We start from the raw sequence: 16435 nt of genomic DNA, 5'->3' as shown, positions 1-16435 counted from the left end.
ACCCTCTTCTGCCCAACACAAATGGATCCTAATAGCCACATACTACTTCACGAAATGGATAGAGGCCATACCTTCAAGGCAAGCCACATACATTGTTATCATAACCTTCCTTCAAACCAATATTCTATCAAGATTTGGATGTACAACTAAGCTCATTACTGATAATGCAACAACTTTTAAATCCAAAACAATGATAGATTTATGCAATAAATACCATATCACCCTTGGGCCATTCCTCAGCATATTACCCTCAAGGTAATGGACTGGCAGAATCCTCAAACAAAAGCCTAGTAAACATCATCAAGAAGAAGATGGTGGGCCCCAGTATTGCAGCAATAATGCTGCAACTCCTGGGACTCCCGTCTTTACTTTTATCAACCTGGTAGTTCGTAATAAACTTGGAAGCGACGGTGCTGTATGCACAAGTACTAGCTCTTGCCGCAGCTGTCACTTGGTCAGCTGGCACAAGTCCGCTAGGAGCTTAAGCCAACTTCTATGAGCTCTTAGAAGAAGCTTTTTAATTGATTGATGAAAGCTAACTCAAAGGAAGCTAATCTACTTGCGGAAAGAAACTGGAAGCCAAACAGAAATGCAAACCCTAATTCTACCAGCTAGTCCTACTAATGCAAAGATGAGAATGCAAACTACTAAAAGATATGCCATTACTTCTATGAAGTTAAAATGCATGTGTCTAGACTACCTCTACCTGTAGAAAACATCTTTTTGTATTTTTGAATCAGTTATTAGAATTATCATGCATGTGCTTTTAACTAGCTTTTTACTGTGCAGAGGTGGATCAAGGAGGAGAAATGCTTGGAAAAGGTTGGGAAGGTTCAGAGAGGGTCTAAGGGGTCCCTAACACCCTTCCAGAGAGTTTCACAAAGTTTGGCTGCCAAGAAACCACGTTTATGAGCTTCTACAGGAAGTCTGCAGGGGTTCTACAGGATGTTCTGGGATTTCTACAGGATGTTCTGTAATTTTTCTACAGGATGTTTAGTAATGGAATTTTGGAGCATGGATGGAGGGAAAAAGGTGGAGGAATGAGTATGGAGGTGAAATAGGGGTGTAGGGGAGTTCAAGACTTGGAGGATGGAGTTGAGGAGAAGGTGTAGATGGCTGGACTTGTTCTAAGAAGACTGGAATAATGCTGCACAAAAGGTAGGGTTATGAGGGCAATGTGGCAACGTGAGGCAAGAAACCAAGTTAGGAGATGGAGAAGATGGGTTTGAGGGATTCTGGGCAGATAGAGAAGTGGTACAGGTGCTCTGCAATTTGTGCTTCCAACTGGACCAACAAAGACATGCAAGAAAAAAAAGATCTAGTTATGCTACCCTATTATGATCTATCTAACAGTAACGAGAATGGACATCAGCTATATTTGCAAGGAAACCATGTATATTAACTATGAAATGAAGCATTCAAAGATCTGAACATGTAACCAACCTCTGCAAATGAAAACAACACACTAAGGATTGCATGGTAAAGCAAGCTAGTGTTTTTGTTTGGGACAGCACGGTTATTCCAACTCCAGCCCCTGATCCAATAAGGAAGAGGTGAAACCAAAAGTGTTTGCTGACCTTTTTTTGGAGCCCTTTTCTTGTTATTATCCTACCAATCTATTCTAAACATGAGAAGTTACTTTAACCATCAAAAGAAATCTAAATAACAAAGCAAGATTTAAATATAAATAGCATATTTTATTCTAAGAATGCAACAAAAACACATAAAGATAAACAAAGGAGGTATTGGGCGCTTGAGATGGGCCCAACCCCAAGAGCTACAACCTCATAAGAGAGATTTAGAGCTGGTGCAATGCTGGATTCATCTTTATTGAGCAAGAAAAGAAGAGTTACATCAAAACTGTCCACAAGGAGAACTTGAAAATGTGCTGAAAGCAAAGCTAATCTACTGCCTAAAAATCGAACTACAAAAATGACTACAAAATGAATACAAAATGACTCTAAAGTGACTAACTACTGGCTACAAAATGACTAACCACTAGCTAACCAAAATGAGGCCCTAAGCCTTCTTATTTATACAAATTGAGGACCCCGACAGTCCTCCTAAACTTTAGGGACTCGGCTGCCCAAAGCTTGTAGTTAACAGCAGTCCTACTTGACTTGCTTGGCTGCCCTTGTGTTAATTGATTTGGTGGCCCTTGAACTCCGAGCTGATGGTGGAGAATTTGAGGTAAGGGCCCATAAATGAAGGGGACACCTTCCTACAAATCCTCTCCCTTGTTCTCCCACGAATTTGGCTGCCAAGTGCTCATTAAAACCTTCAATTTTGTCTCCAAGTTGACCAAAAAGGCTACACAAAGCACACATTAGACTTGTTGGCATAATGACTAACCCAATTCACTCTATTAGCATAAATATAATAAAAAACATGCAATAAACTAATGAGAATGGTGGATTAAGTCGAATTAGGAGGTTGAATGAGCCCAAATAATCATCCATTTTTGGGGCTCATCATCACCCCCTACTGAAAGTGTTGCTCATCCTCTGAGCAACCAATCTATCTCCTCGTCTTTGATAGCCCTGGTGGCTTCCCTGTCATGCTAATCTTCTGAAGTGATGTCCTCTTCTTAGTCATGAAGCCATGCTTTTCTCTTTGCTTCTTCCCACTACCTACTCCTTTTCCTAGAGAATTCTCAGCTTTGGTATGATTGTGCAAGTATATTCAATCAGATGGTGGCGATGGTGGTGAAAGGAGATGAAACCAGTGGAGGATGGAAGAAAAGAGTGGTTGTATGCCTCCTCAACAGACTTCAAGCTTCAAATCCCTCTCCATAATTGATTCTGGCCTGCCCAAAGGCTCTACAGGATGTTTCTAGTAGGAATACAGAACTTCCTGTAGAAAGTCATGTAGCTTCCTGTAGAAGGTTGAACCATGACTAGATTGTGTCCGAACCCTAAAAAAAATGAGTGTTCATGGAGGGGATGGATGTGAGGATGCCTGGGAACTTGGTAGGGACCCTTCTACTTGTGTTGGGAGGCCCCCTTTCCGCATTGTGTTCCTGCAACATCTTCAGTGTTAACTCCCACAGCAGCACATTGACATTGGTGTCTCCTGTAATGTTACCCAAAAACCTCTAAAACAAAATAAAAGGAGCAAGCACCATTCCCCTAAACCAAAACTTAAACGGCCCCTCTGAAAAATAGCAGCTGCATACAGAGCCCCAATCAATCTTCACTGATGAGTATATTGTCCGCACAAACCAAAGGCATGCATAGAAACCTATTGTACCGCTCAAAACAAAAAATGAGTAGGACATGATGGTCATGTAGCCAAAATATAAAATTCCAGAAACAAGCTTTGTCATCTCCAGCTTGGTGAAGAAATAGAATGTGGCATAGAGAAACAAGTAAAATGCTGAGGAGCCTGCAGTCAAATAAGATCTCCACCACCAGTTTTAATCTTCACTGCACAATTGGAAGTAGCACAGGACAATGGTGATCTCTGCACATGTAACAATGAGGATCACAAAGACAATGAACAGGAATGCAAATATATAGTAGAACTGATGCAGCCATATTAAAGTTAGTATGAAGAACAGTTCAATGAATACAGCTCCAAAAGGCAAAATGCCTCCAATTAGTATTGAGAAAATGGGCTGCATATACCAAGCTTGCTCTGGAATCTACCTGGGGATTTTATTGGTCTTCACTGGATCCTCAATTGCAGGTTTCTTGTAGCCAAAGTAACTGCCCACAAAGACCAATGGCACAGAAATTCCAAACCATAAAAGGACCAAGGCAAACAAAGTGCCGGAAGGAACTGCACCAGATGATTTTTTCCCCATAGCAGTGCACTGAGAATAAAGAAAATGCAAAAGGCAATGCTTGGAAACAAGAATGTTGTCTTCAGCGTGTTCCTCCTCCATTCTTTGCCCTTGAACATCTTATATAGACGTGACGATGCATACCCTACAAACAAACCCATAAACACCCATAATAACAACATAGTTGTCATTAAACCTCCACGGTTCGAAGGAGAAAGGAAACCAAGGACTACAAATATCATTGTCACTAGTGTCATGGCAAAAAACTGAACTCCAGTTCCCACATAGACACAAAGTAAGCTTGCATTGGTTGGGGCCCTAACCACATCTCCATGGACCGACTTCCATCCTGTTTCCTCTTGGGCCTCATCCTGTGTTTCTAATTGGTTGTATTTTGAGATATCCCGGTACAATGTTCACATCATGATCATTGCAACCATTTCGGAGAGAAATAAAACAATCATCAATGAGTTGATGATAGAGAACCAATGGATCTGATCATCTGTCATAAGAAGGTAAGTATCCCATCGTGATGCCCATTTCATAGGGCTCTCCCGGAAAATAACATCACAAGTGAATATAACTTCTTTGTCTTCTACAACTTCTTGGGGAATCTCAGAATTTGACACTGTATGCTTGGTATGTGGATCACAAGTTTTCAAACGGGTTTTGACATTATCCCATGGTTGTTCATACTCATGCTTTACACTCACTGAGAATTGCCACCCTCGACGTGAACAGTCCAAGCTTCTTCGTATGCTGGGTTTCCTGTGGCACAGCTTCCTGTAGAAACACCTGTAGAGTGCCCGGCTTCTGTAGGATGTCTCTGCACCTTTGAACGATCTTGGTATGTGGGAGAATTCTGAACAAGTCGAAAAACTTGGCGAAGGACGTCAGTTTAACAGAATTTAGAGGCAGAGGATTCAGCCGAAGAGGTTTGCAAGTGTAAATGTATCAGCAGTTAACGTGAGTCTTCAGCCGAGCATTCCTTTAATTACTGTGTGATTTGTGGTGAGGTGGTAGAGACGTGCGCTGCTCATGCAAACTGTTGGTCCCCTGCAGTGCCATCTGCCTGTAATCCCTTACCCTTAGTTGCACTGGAGTTTAAAATATCCACAACTGTCTGTGTTTTTTTCAAATTTCACGTGAGTTGTTTAACACATACGTTGCATGATTCCTGGCTAATTGATAGAGAATTAGACAAGGAACTTATCGACTTAATCTTGCTATATTCGTGGCTCAATTCCACCATTCCATTCATTCATGCAATTTTTAAATTAGATTTGTGCAATAGAAGAACGAGTTTCAGTCACGTACCTGAAGTCAAATGGCTGCTGTGAGGTGTTGTGGCTAGTCATTGCTGCATGCACTGGTTTCTTTGGTTGCATGAGGGCTTGGCTGATGATTTTTGGTTGTTTTCCTTGTGCAGGTGTCCTCTGACCAGATCTAAGCTACAGGCATTTGTTTCCACGTTCAAATCTGCACCTTCAAGCTGCTGCTGCTGAATTTTCACCGGACCAGAACTTGTTTTCGCCATTGCTCCCAAACGGTAAACCATATCGATCTGAAAATTTCTGAGCATGTTCCTATCATGATGATGCACCTCCCATAGCAAAATCGTGATCAATGGATGCACAGATTTCGAGAAAAATGGAAAATGGCTGAAGATTTCAGAGATCAATTTCTCGGAAACAGTGCATCGGAATCGACTGAAACTGCTTGGGTAGGCTACTATCACCCATGTGCATCTCCCCATGAAATAGGTTTTGAAATGGATGCACGGATATGGAGAAAATGAAAAAATGGCTGAAGGAGATGGAGGCTGATTTCTCAGAAACCGTGCACCGGAATTGGCTGAAACTGCTCAGGCATGTTGCCATCACCCTTGTACAATTCCCCATAAAACGGTTTTTCAAATGGATGCATGGTTTTCATGTTAGGGAAAAAAAAAATTATGTTCTATGTATTTTTGCTTCAAGGCATTCTGCAGTTTTGTTGCATAGTAAGAAAAATGAACTTGGGCTGTGATGCAGGTATGGAGATGATGGAGGAGGAGTTTGAAGATTGCAGGAGGACTTCTGAACCCTTGAGGAAGCTACCATGTTCGCCAAACCACCTTTTTGAAATCCATTTCTAGCTTCCTACAATTTCTACAGGAACTTCCTGTAGAAGCACAATGAGGTGGAAAAATGATGGAGAAAGGCGAGGGATGGACACAGAGGTGCTTGCAGGCCTAACCAACAGATTCCCACCATCAGATTCCCTTTTAAAATTGAATTTGGTTTGTCCAAAGGTTCTACAGGATGTTTCCTGTAGAAATACAGAACTTCCTGTAGAAGGCACAAAAATTCCTTTGTCTTTGCTTTGAGTGATCCTCCTGACCTGCAATGTCCTTCTTGCAACCTGCAATCATCCAATGGAAATTAGGTTTATTTTTCTTTTTCTTTTTCTCTTTTTTTTTTTTTTGAAAAACAACTAGGACACCTCATGGAGGTTTTCACCCTAATTGCCTGCCCTGAGCGCCTCCAAGGGAGGTTTTCACCCAGAGATCTTATTCCCTTTTTATTTTCTCTTCTTTCCAACCCATTGACTGCCTCATGGAGGTTTTCAATCAATGAGCCAATCTAAGGCGCCTCCGAGGAGGTTTTCACCTTAGATTTTTATTTTCATCTTATTTTCTTTTTTTTCTTTTTCTTTTTTCTTTTTTTTCTACCCTACCCTACTTGAAAAAAAACAAAATCCTTTTCAAGTATAAGAATACTTCCAATGGAGCCATGTGCACATCGAGATTAGAGACAAGATGATGTGAAGGCTCGAAATGCATGCTTTGACAGCTATCCAGATTTCAGAGACAAAATGATCTGACTTTGAAGGGATCAAACATAGCTGAGGAAGAGAGTACTGCTGGAACCATGTCTCAATATAGCTTTGATATCCTTGGTCCTTTTGCTAATCTGGATCATTCTTCATGTCACCTTCTATCATGACCTTCTCATCTTCCTCTTTTTGCTGATCTTTCTCTTGAGTACATGGAGGATTTGATGGTAACCATGAGGGAATTCTCTCGATCTCTGATTCTGATCTCTTCTTTTCATCAAGTGCTGCCCATGGTTCTTTGATCTCCTCTTTTGAATCTTCTTTTGCTAGATGTGATCCGTCAATGCTTTCAAGATGATCTCTTTTTTGCAATACTCTTCCTGAGCTATGGTGAAGATCATTGAGCTCAAGAGCAGTTGTTTGGACATGTTGTGCCTCAGCTTTGCAATTAGGCTGAGCTATTCCAATGTGCAGGTTTGGAAATGGTGGTATGGTTAGTTGAGTGGGGGTGTATATTTGAGATGGATGTGGATGGGGTTGTGGTTGGGCAGGCATTTGGGGTTTCCCTGGTGGAGCAAGAGGCGATGGTTGTGGACGAACAGGTGGTGGAGGAAAAGAAGCAGGAGGAGTGTTGTAGTGGGGCCTCCACCCCTGATGAGGTGCATTCCACTGAGGCTGTGGCTGAGCATAAGAGTGAAATGAGTGAGCATCTGGTTGGGCATAATATGGATCTATGAAGGAACAAGGAGGAGGTGTGAACCAGGAAGGATGAGTAGGGGGACCCCAAGAAGGCATGAAAGTGGCTTGATAGGGGTCATAATAGGTCTCGGATGTCCCTTGCAGTTCCTGCTGATAAGATCTAGTTTCATGTGGCCTCCTTTGGTTCATATAATAGAGTGATTCAGTGGCTCCTTTGGCTCTCTGATATGCAGCTTTGATTCTGGGTAAGGAAGGGCACTGATCTGTAGGATGGTATTCTTCACATACAAAACACACTTCTATGGAGTACAATGGACATTCGTTCATAGGATGCTTTCTAGTGCACCTAGGACAAAAAATGGCCAAAGCCCTCTTGGCTTCTTCTTGCTTCTTTTGGATCCGCAAGGTATCCAGTTGCATGGTAAGAAACTGCCTCATATCACTCTTGAAATCTTTGATCTAATTTTCAAATTCGTCTTTGGACAAGGTGCTGCTCCCAACATTTCTGCTTGTAGCCATTTGCTCCAGAGGAATGGTTTCTTCTTCTTCTTCCCTTGAGGTTCTTCAAATATGTCTTGCTGTCCACCTAAGGGTTCTTTAATCACAGCCATTGAAGAAGAGAGAAGGTTGGCTGTGTAAAGTAGTGGGGGCGTTGTGAAATCATTTTTCTAACTTATCTCTACTCCTACAAGGCAGGAAAGGAAATCTTTTTGGTTGATTTTTGTATTTTTCTTCTTGTACCTGCAAAACTAAAATAGATTGAACTGCAACTAACTATCTTGCTGAAACGAAAATGCGGAATTGAAATGAAAGCAGGAAAGAACTAATCTATTTTGCTCAAATGAAATTGCAGGAATGAAATGCTAGGCTATGCTTGCGGAATTGAAATGCTAATCTACGCTTACAGAAATGAAATTGCGGAATTGAAATGCTAATCTATGAAAGCAGGAAATGTCTACGCTACTTTTGCGGAAATGAAATTGCAAAATGAAAATGAAATAAACTACTTAGCAGAAGGTTGTAGTAGAAAATAGAAGAATAGCAGCAATCACTAATACTCTGACGCTTCCCCGGCAACGGCGCCAAAAAGATGGTGGGCCCCAGTATTGCAGCAATAATGCTGCAACTCCTGGGACTCTCATCTTTACTTTTATCAACCCGGTAGTTCGTAACAAACTTGGAAGCGACGGTGCTGTATGCACAAGTACTAGCTCTTGTCGCAGCTGTCACTTGGTCAGCTAGCACAAGTCCACTAGGAGCTTAAGCCAACTTCTATGAGCTCTTAGAAGAAGCTTTTTAATTTATGGATGAAAGCTAACTCAAAGGAAGCTAATCTACTTGCGGAAAGAAACTGGAAGCCAAACAGAAATGCAAACCCTTGCAAACCCTAATTCTACCAGCTAGTCCTACTAATGCAAAGATGAGAATGCAAACTACTAAAAGAGATGCCATTACTTCTATGAAGGTAAAATGCATGTGTCTAGACTACCTCTACTTGAAGAAAACATCTTTTTGTATTTTTGAATCAGTTATTAGAATTATCATGCATGTGCTTTTAACTAGCTTTTTACTGTGCAGAGGTGGATCAAGGAGGAGAAATTCTTGGAAAAGGTTGGGAAGGTTCATAGAGGGTCTAAGGGGTCCCTAACACCCTTCCAGAGAGTTTCACAAGGTTTGGCTGCCAAGAAACCACGTTTATGAGCTTCTACAGGAAGTCTGCAGGGGTTCTACAAGATGTTCTGGGATTCCTACAGGATGTTCTGTAATTTTTCTACAGGATGTTTAGTAATGGAATTTTGGAGCATGGATGGAGGGAAAAAGGTGGAGGAATGAGTATGGAGGTGAAATAGGGGTGTAGGGGAGTTCAAGACTTGGAGGATGGAGTTGAGGAGAAGGTGTAGATGGCTGGACTTGTTCTAAGAAGACTGGAATAACGCTGCACAAAAGGTAGGGTTATGAGGGAAATGTGGCAACGTGAGGCAAGAAACCAAGTTAGGAGATGGAGAAGATGGGTTTGAGGGAGTCTGGGCAGATAGAGAAGTGGTACAGGTGCTCTGCAATTTGTGCTTCCAACTAAACCAACAAAGACATGCAAGAAAACAAAGATCTAGTTATGCTACCCTAATATGATCTAGCTAACAGTAACGAGAATGGACAGCAGCTATATTTGCAAGGAAACCATGTATATTAACTATGAAATGAAGCATTCAAAGATCTGAACATGTAACCAACCTCTGCAAATGAAAACAACACACTAAGGATTGCATGGTAAAGCAAACTAGTGTTTTTGTTTGGGACAGCACGGTTATTCCAACTCCAGCCCCTGATCCAATAAGGAAGAGGTGAAACCAAAAGTGTTTGCTGACCCTTTTTTGGAGCCTTTTTCTTGTTATTATCCTACCAATCTATTCTAAACATGAGAAGCTACTTTAACCATCAAAAGAAATCTAAATAACAAAGCAAGATTTAAATATAAATAGCAGATTTTATTCTAAGAATGCAGCAAAAACACATAAAGATAAACAAAGGAGGTACTGGGCACTTGAGATGGGCCCAACCCCAAGAGCTACAGCCTCCTAAGAGAGATTTAGAGCTGGTGCAAAGCTGGATTCATCTTTATTGAGCAAGAAAAGAAGAGTTACATCAAAACTGTCCACAAGGAGAACTTGAAAATGTGCTGAAAGCAAAGCTAATCTACTGCCTAAAAATCAAACTACAAAAATGACTACAAAATGAATACAAAATGACTATAAAGTGACTAACTACTGGCTACAAAATGACTAACCACTAGCTAACCAAAATGAGGCCCTAAGCCTTCTTATTTATACAAATTGAGGACCCCAACAGTCCTCCTAAACTTTAGGGACTCGGCTGCCCAAAGCTTGTAGTTAACAACAGTCCTACTTGACTTGCTTAGCTGCCCTTGTGTTAATTTATTTGGTGGCCCTTGAACTTCGAGCTGATGGTGGAGAATTCGAGGTAAGGGCCCATAAATGAAGGGGACACCTTCCTACAAATCCTCTCCCTTGTTCTCCCACGAATTTGGCTGCCAAGTGCTCATTAAAACCTTCAATTTTGTCTCCAAGTTGACCAAAAAGGCTACACAAAGCACACATTAGACTTGTTGGCATAATAACTAACCCAATTCACTCTATTAGCATAAATATAATCAAAAACATGCAATAAACTAATGAGAATGGTGGATTAAGTCGAATTAGGAGGTTGAATGAGCCCAAATAATCATCCATTTTTGGGGCTCATCAGTTACTAGAGGACAATACGAAAAATTGGAATAAAAGCTAGTCAATGCCTTATGGGCAAACAGATTGACTACTAAGAAATCAATTGGTACTTCTCCCTATCAACTAGTTTATGGGATGGAAGTTGTCTTTCCATCCTCTTTGGGAGTACCAGTAATGAAGATACTTCAAGAATCGCAAGTTGAACCAAATAGTATCCAAAGAAGAATCAACCAAACTATTCATCTACAACAAACTAGAGAAGAGGTCTATGTCAGGTCTCAAGTTGTGCAAGAAAATATTAAAAAGATTTTTGATAAGAGAAACAAGGCTGAAGATTTCTACATTGGTGACAAAGTGCTCAAGTGGGATTCAAGGAGGGAAGACAAAGGCAATCATAGGAAATTTGATTTCCTATGGAAATGTCCCTATGTCATTTATGCTTATAGAGGAAATAATGCTTTCTTCTTGAGAGAAATTGATGGTATAGATGCTGAAGGTGGGCCAGTGAATGGTCGAATGCTAAACCATTACTTTGAACCAAGTTACTAATTTTCATTTCCCATTTGTACATATTCTATTTCCAAAAGTCTAGTTTGGATTGGATAGTGATCTTTGAAGTTGAAGCCTGGAGAGAAGGCCCTAAGCTTTAAAAGATTCACTATCATAAGTATCAATAATCCAGGTTCATAGAAGGACACTTTTCAAGGTAACATCAACAACAATTCAAAGGCTACTGATCTTTAGAGTTCTTGACATTTCACAAGGAAATGCCATCCCCATGTGGAGCCACTGTTAGGTTCCTATACCAATAGGAGTCATAATTTTGAATGACTAAGGTTAAGCCTTGTAATATTGTACATACCTTTGCTTTCTGCAAATGTTTTCCATATTAAAAAAATTAAAATATGTAAAGAGGGTATGTGCTAAAAGAAAAAGAAAAATCAAAGGACAAAAAGAATAAGAGAAGGTAAAAAAAAATGAAAATATGAACCCCAAAAACAAAGAGAGACCATGAAAGTGTGCAAGTCTAAATGCCACTACTATTTACTTTTATGCATAATAATGATTGTGTGTAGCTTTTTATTCATGCCACAATCCATGGTAATCAAACTGTTTAATCTTGGTTATTCCATGCTTTAAATTTTATGTTTATAGTTAGAGAATAAAATTTGACCAAACAGTTTAATCGTGGTAGATCATAGTTAGATAGAGAAATAAAAGGAGCTCATAAGCTTAATCTGAGCCCTTGGATGATATAAGGTTAGAAATAGATAGTTTGTTTTATAAAATAAAAGATAAGATAAGGGTTTGCTATCCTAAATGCACCCAAAGAAATGAAGAAAACATGTTAGGGTAAGAAATGGGTAAGTAAAAGAAAGGTTGTTGGACTACAAAGTTGATTGGATCAAAACACATGCATCATGCTTAAACACATATTTCAATATGTATGATCAACTATGGAAGAAAAAGAAAAGGTTTACAAATTAATGTGATTAACTCCCCCTCATTCATTTTCCACTTTACTTACTAATTTCCTATCCACAAATATGTTCTAGCTCTTCAAATCCTTCAAGTCAAAAAGGCTTAGAGCATTTCTTTGAATTTTGGTGGGACCGGACCCTCGGCTTAATAACTTATGGACAGCAAGTGCTAGAATCCCCTTCATAAAATCCATTCCCCCTTCATTACCCCAATAAAATCCATTTTCCTAAGGTTAAACACCATTTGCCCAGGAAAAGTGAAAACCCCCATGTAAATCCTATTTCTCCCAAAAAACCCACAAAAAACACTTTATCCTAAGTAGAAAGCATATGTGCAAATGTTACACTTTACCTTTTTACTTAGGGAAATATCCACTCCACCCATTATATTTCATATTAATTATTAACTTTATTATATAATTCCCGATTAAAACATTTTCCCATATATTTTTTAAATCCCTATGTAAATGCCCCCAACCCTTAGTTTAATTAAAACTATACATTTACCCCTTATCCCGACAAACAAACAAATCCCCTCATTAACTTTAAATAATCCCGATCCGCCGTGATTAAGGTCCTCGGCCCCCCCTAAAAAACTCTGTACATTTCATCCGTGCTATTTCACCACTCGACCACCATTCGATCATTTGTGCCTGAATTCGATGATGTGCAGCCATATCGAGCTCACTCGATGTCTGACCTTTACCCAAAGAGCTAAACCTCCATTAAGCCCCACCCGATCATTTTAAGCCTGTGATTAATTCTTAAATAAACCCATACCGGTGAAGTTTAACGCTTGCCTCCCCCACCCCCCTTAAGCCCAAGATTTTATCACCTGTGTGCTTCCCTCATCCGATCAACATCCCCCTCATCCAACGGTCCACATCCATATCAGTCGCGCTTGATGGCCAATCATTACCTGCCCGATAAAGCAGTTTTCCCCGACCCCCTGAAGGCTATGTGTCAAGTGTTGGAGTATATCGGGTGACCCCTCCTAAATACTGCCTTCCCCTCATAAGCGGTGTGACGACCTCCAATACTGCCTCCCTACCAACCCAATAAACCGCCCACTATTCATAAATATTAATTTTTGCGCCAAATTCAAAAAGTTGCCCGTTAAACCTTATAACCATTAAACCCTCCAGCACCACCTTGAACCTCTGCAACAAAATTCGACCTCCGATTACGTTCAAACACTGCCACACTCCTTCCCCAGACATCCTTGTGCATAAGAGCCATCAGTTGCCTTTCCTGCCAACCTGTGTTTTCTTAATTATTGTTGAATTGTGTAGGTAATGGGCAGAATACTAGAGCTTGGATAAATAGTTCTGATACTAGTCACAGAACTTGTTTACTACAATACTCGATAGGAAACCTATTCAAAAACCTATATTGAGAAGAAAAAGGCAATTATACAAGGAACAGGGAAGAAAACATTCACATAGAGCATTGACTGTCAAAACAGAGGAACCAGATAGAGTATGCAGTTAGAAGACAAACAGATAAAACATATAGAAACTTGACCAATATCCACTACCAGATGTTGATACACATAAAAACTAAATAATTTACTGTTGAACACACAGTAAAAGGGTAAAATGTACAGTAAAAGGTAAAAACATAGCAAAGGATAAAGACAGGTCATCAAAGTCAAAGAGTATCAGTAACAGAGAGTATCAGATGAAAGCCTGAAGTAAATGAAGCCTCCAACGTGAAAGTCCAAATGACAAAGAGCATAAAGAGCTAAAATTAAACCATAAAGGCCAGCAGTACCACAATAAATGGGACAACATGAAAGCAGTTCAATAGTTGTCTCTATCTTCTTGCAAGAAGATATTTGTATTTCCTAGATTAAATCTCAAGTTAGTTTGAGATATTTTATAATAAAACTTTAGTATAAATACTTCACAATTCGAAGTATGTAGTGTGGATTCTTAGACATTTCTATAGACTTCTTGATCAAAAGACTGTAAATCCATTGGAGCATTGACTGAGCTAGCAAGCTAGATTGATGAATAAAGACCATATATTTCAAAGGATTCATGTGTTGAGCGAAGTGCAGACAAGTATTTTCTCACGTTGTTGTTATCTTTCTTAAAGTTTTTCCATAATTTATATCTGAATCTAAATTCCATAACTGGAGTATTATCTCATAATTTGTTTAATTACACTCTATTTTAACAGTTAGTCAAATATATGTTTTCTACTGATACCTAAGTTAAGGAATTCTTAATTTATCCTTAGTTTAGGTTGTCTCTTTATAATCTATAGCAAAGGATTCTTCATCACGCTTTGTTTTTTATTACCCCATGTTCCTCATTTAAATCCCAGTCTAAGAATTCTTAATTTCTCTCTCACCCTGGTTCAAACCATTTCACCCCTCTGGCCCTAAGACCTGCACTCTAGTATGCTATTTTTCCTTTTGAACATTCCCTTTAGTGAGCTGATCTAGTTCTCTTGCCCTTCTAATTGACTCCATAGCCCAATGGTCTAGAGACATCATACTATCCATCTGTTTAAAGAATCCCACCACCCAATCTTCAATAAAAATAAAAAACCCCCTGAACATTAAGAACTAGCCTAAAATCCCAACAAACAAAGCTAAATCATATAGAGAGAGCCCTCTCTGAGCTTAGGTTGGCTAGAGCCTATGCCCAAAAGTTGGTTTGTGGTTACCTCGGTCATTTTCTTTCTTCTAATAACTTCTAGAGAAAATTCTGAGTGATAACACTCCCTATTATAGGAGGATCAATATTGGATAATAAATCAACAAAATATTCTAAAATTATTGCACAGATTATGGAGCTGCAATGATTGAGAAAATGTAGGAATGTGTTCCCTATCATTTAATGCAGATTCCTAGTGTTGGGAACCAAATCCACTATTTGAGGCATTTTGGAGGGGAAAGCTTCCTCCTTCCATAGGGAATGCTTCCTAATCATTTTGTATAAGTAACAAGTCGAATTTTCCTCTAGGGGTTGTTTTTTCCTAGTCTTCTTGTGGAGAGAACTTGTATTTTTGCAGCTCCACTGTCATTTCTTGGAGGGATGTAATTATATTGATGGAAATAATGAAGATTGGTGCCATGTTCAACTTTGAAATCTTGGTTTCCTTCATAGGACTCCGAGTTTCCTTGGGATTTTCCATCCTAGGAGCCTCAGAGCCCTTTTATATCATTCACATTTCTTCCTTTCACTTCTTATTGACATGCACTCTTGTTCTTTTTTTTTCTTTTTCTTTTTTTTTATGTCTGCATTTAGTATTGATGATTTCTGGTTGTAGGATTGGGTTAAATGACTGAATTAAGTTATTTTGTAGGCTCATAATCATCATTTCATCCTTGGAATAACTTTGGAAATTCATAGTAATCATTGAGCTACTTGGATTATTCCAAAATCTAAATTTCTGGAAGTCTCTTTGTGGCAAATAGTAGTAAATTTCTGTTATTTTTTAGAACATGCTAATGAGCTGCAATCATGCTGATTACACTTGCATTAGGTCACAAAAAAATTCTAGTTAATAAAAAAATTACCCCATTGCATTTTCACTTGATTAGGTTAGGCGCTTGATAGATTTACTAGCTAACTAGTTGTCGAATTTATAGATTTTAGACTAGTAATTTTCTCTTATTTTTAGATGGGTTAGAAGGGGTATTTTTTAGTGATTCCACTTGGAATGGAGACCTAAGACATCCTAGTCAGTAAAAACATTTGTCCCATCCAATTTGGATTTAATTTTCTTGGTTATTCTGTGAATTATAACTTTCTATAGCATCTTGTAGTTTCCTGTACCACTCTTCCAGCATGTATATATTTACCCATATTTGCTCAAAAGTTTTGTTTTTGTCCCTTAGGGTTGACTCATGACCCCTAGGCTTTAAATAAATGGTTTAGGGGGAATAAACACCACTTAGGACTTTCCATTTTACCTATGAAAAACATCTCAGCGATTTGGGTTAATGGACAAATTTATGAATTGGATAATATACAATAATGATTTTCTTGATTGCCACATCCAATAAACTCTGTCAATGGATCTAAAACTCTTTGAAATGTAATGATTGATATTTAGGTGATGATATTTAATTTATGAAATTAGAATAGGTTTTTTTCCTTGTATTTTCTTTCCTACAATAGGTTAAGGTTTCCATTTCAAGCATTTCCATTTCTGCAATTAGTTTAGGATTTGATTTCATTACATTCACTCCTTTACATCATGACAACAAAGGAAGGACACATTGTATGTTGCACATATAGTTCTAGTACGTCTTAAGTTTGTACAAACCCCAGGTTGATAGTTAAATTTGGTAGTCTTGGGAGTTGCAATATTCTTGTTGAAATACTGAGGCTCGTCAGGCATCTTATGTAAAATACCCTAAAGAGTGAGTGGGCCCTGCATTGGGATGGGGCCCA

At 39.2% G+C, this 16435-nt stretch overlaps 1 pseudogene; it reads right to left on the bottom strand.

Moving 5' to 3' along the window:
* The window catches only part of LOC149182456 (transmembrane 9 superfamily member 7-like), a 128602-nt pseudogene extending 124309 nt beyond the window's left edge, over positions 1 to 4293 (bottom strand).
* Between the last annotated feature and the right edge of the window lie 12142 nt (positions 4294 to 16435).

This window comes from Pinus tabuliformis, chromosome 3_2 (genome assembly GCF_031772625.1).
Source record: "Pinus tabuliformis cultivar Carrire ecotype Pingquan chromosome 3_2, CPIR1, whole genome shotgun sequence".
Classification (NCBI taxonomy): Eukaryota; Viridiplantae; Streptophyta; class Pinopsida; order Pinales; family Pinaceae; genus Pinus; species Pinus tabuliformis.
The sequence above is the reverse complement of the archived record's forward strand: the minus strand, read 5'-3'. Positions and strand labels throughout refer to the sequence as shown.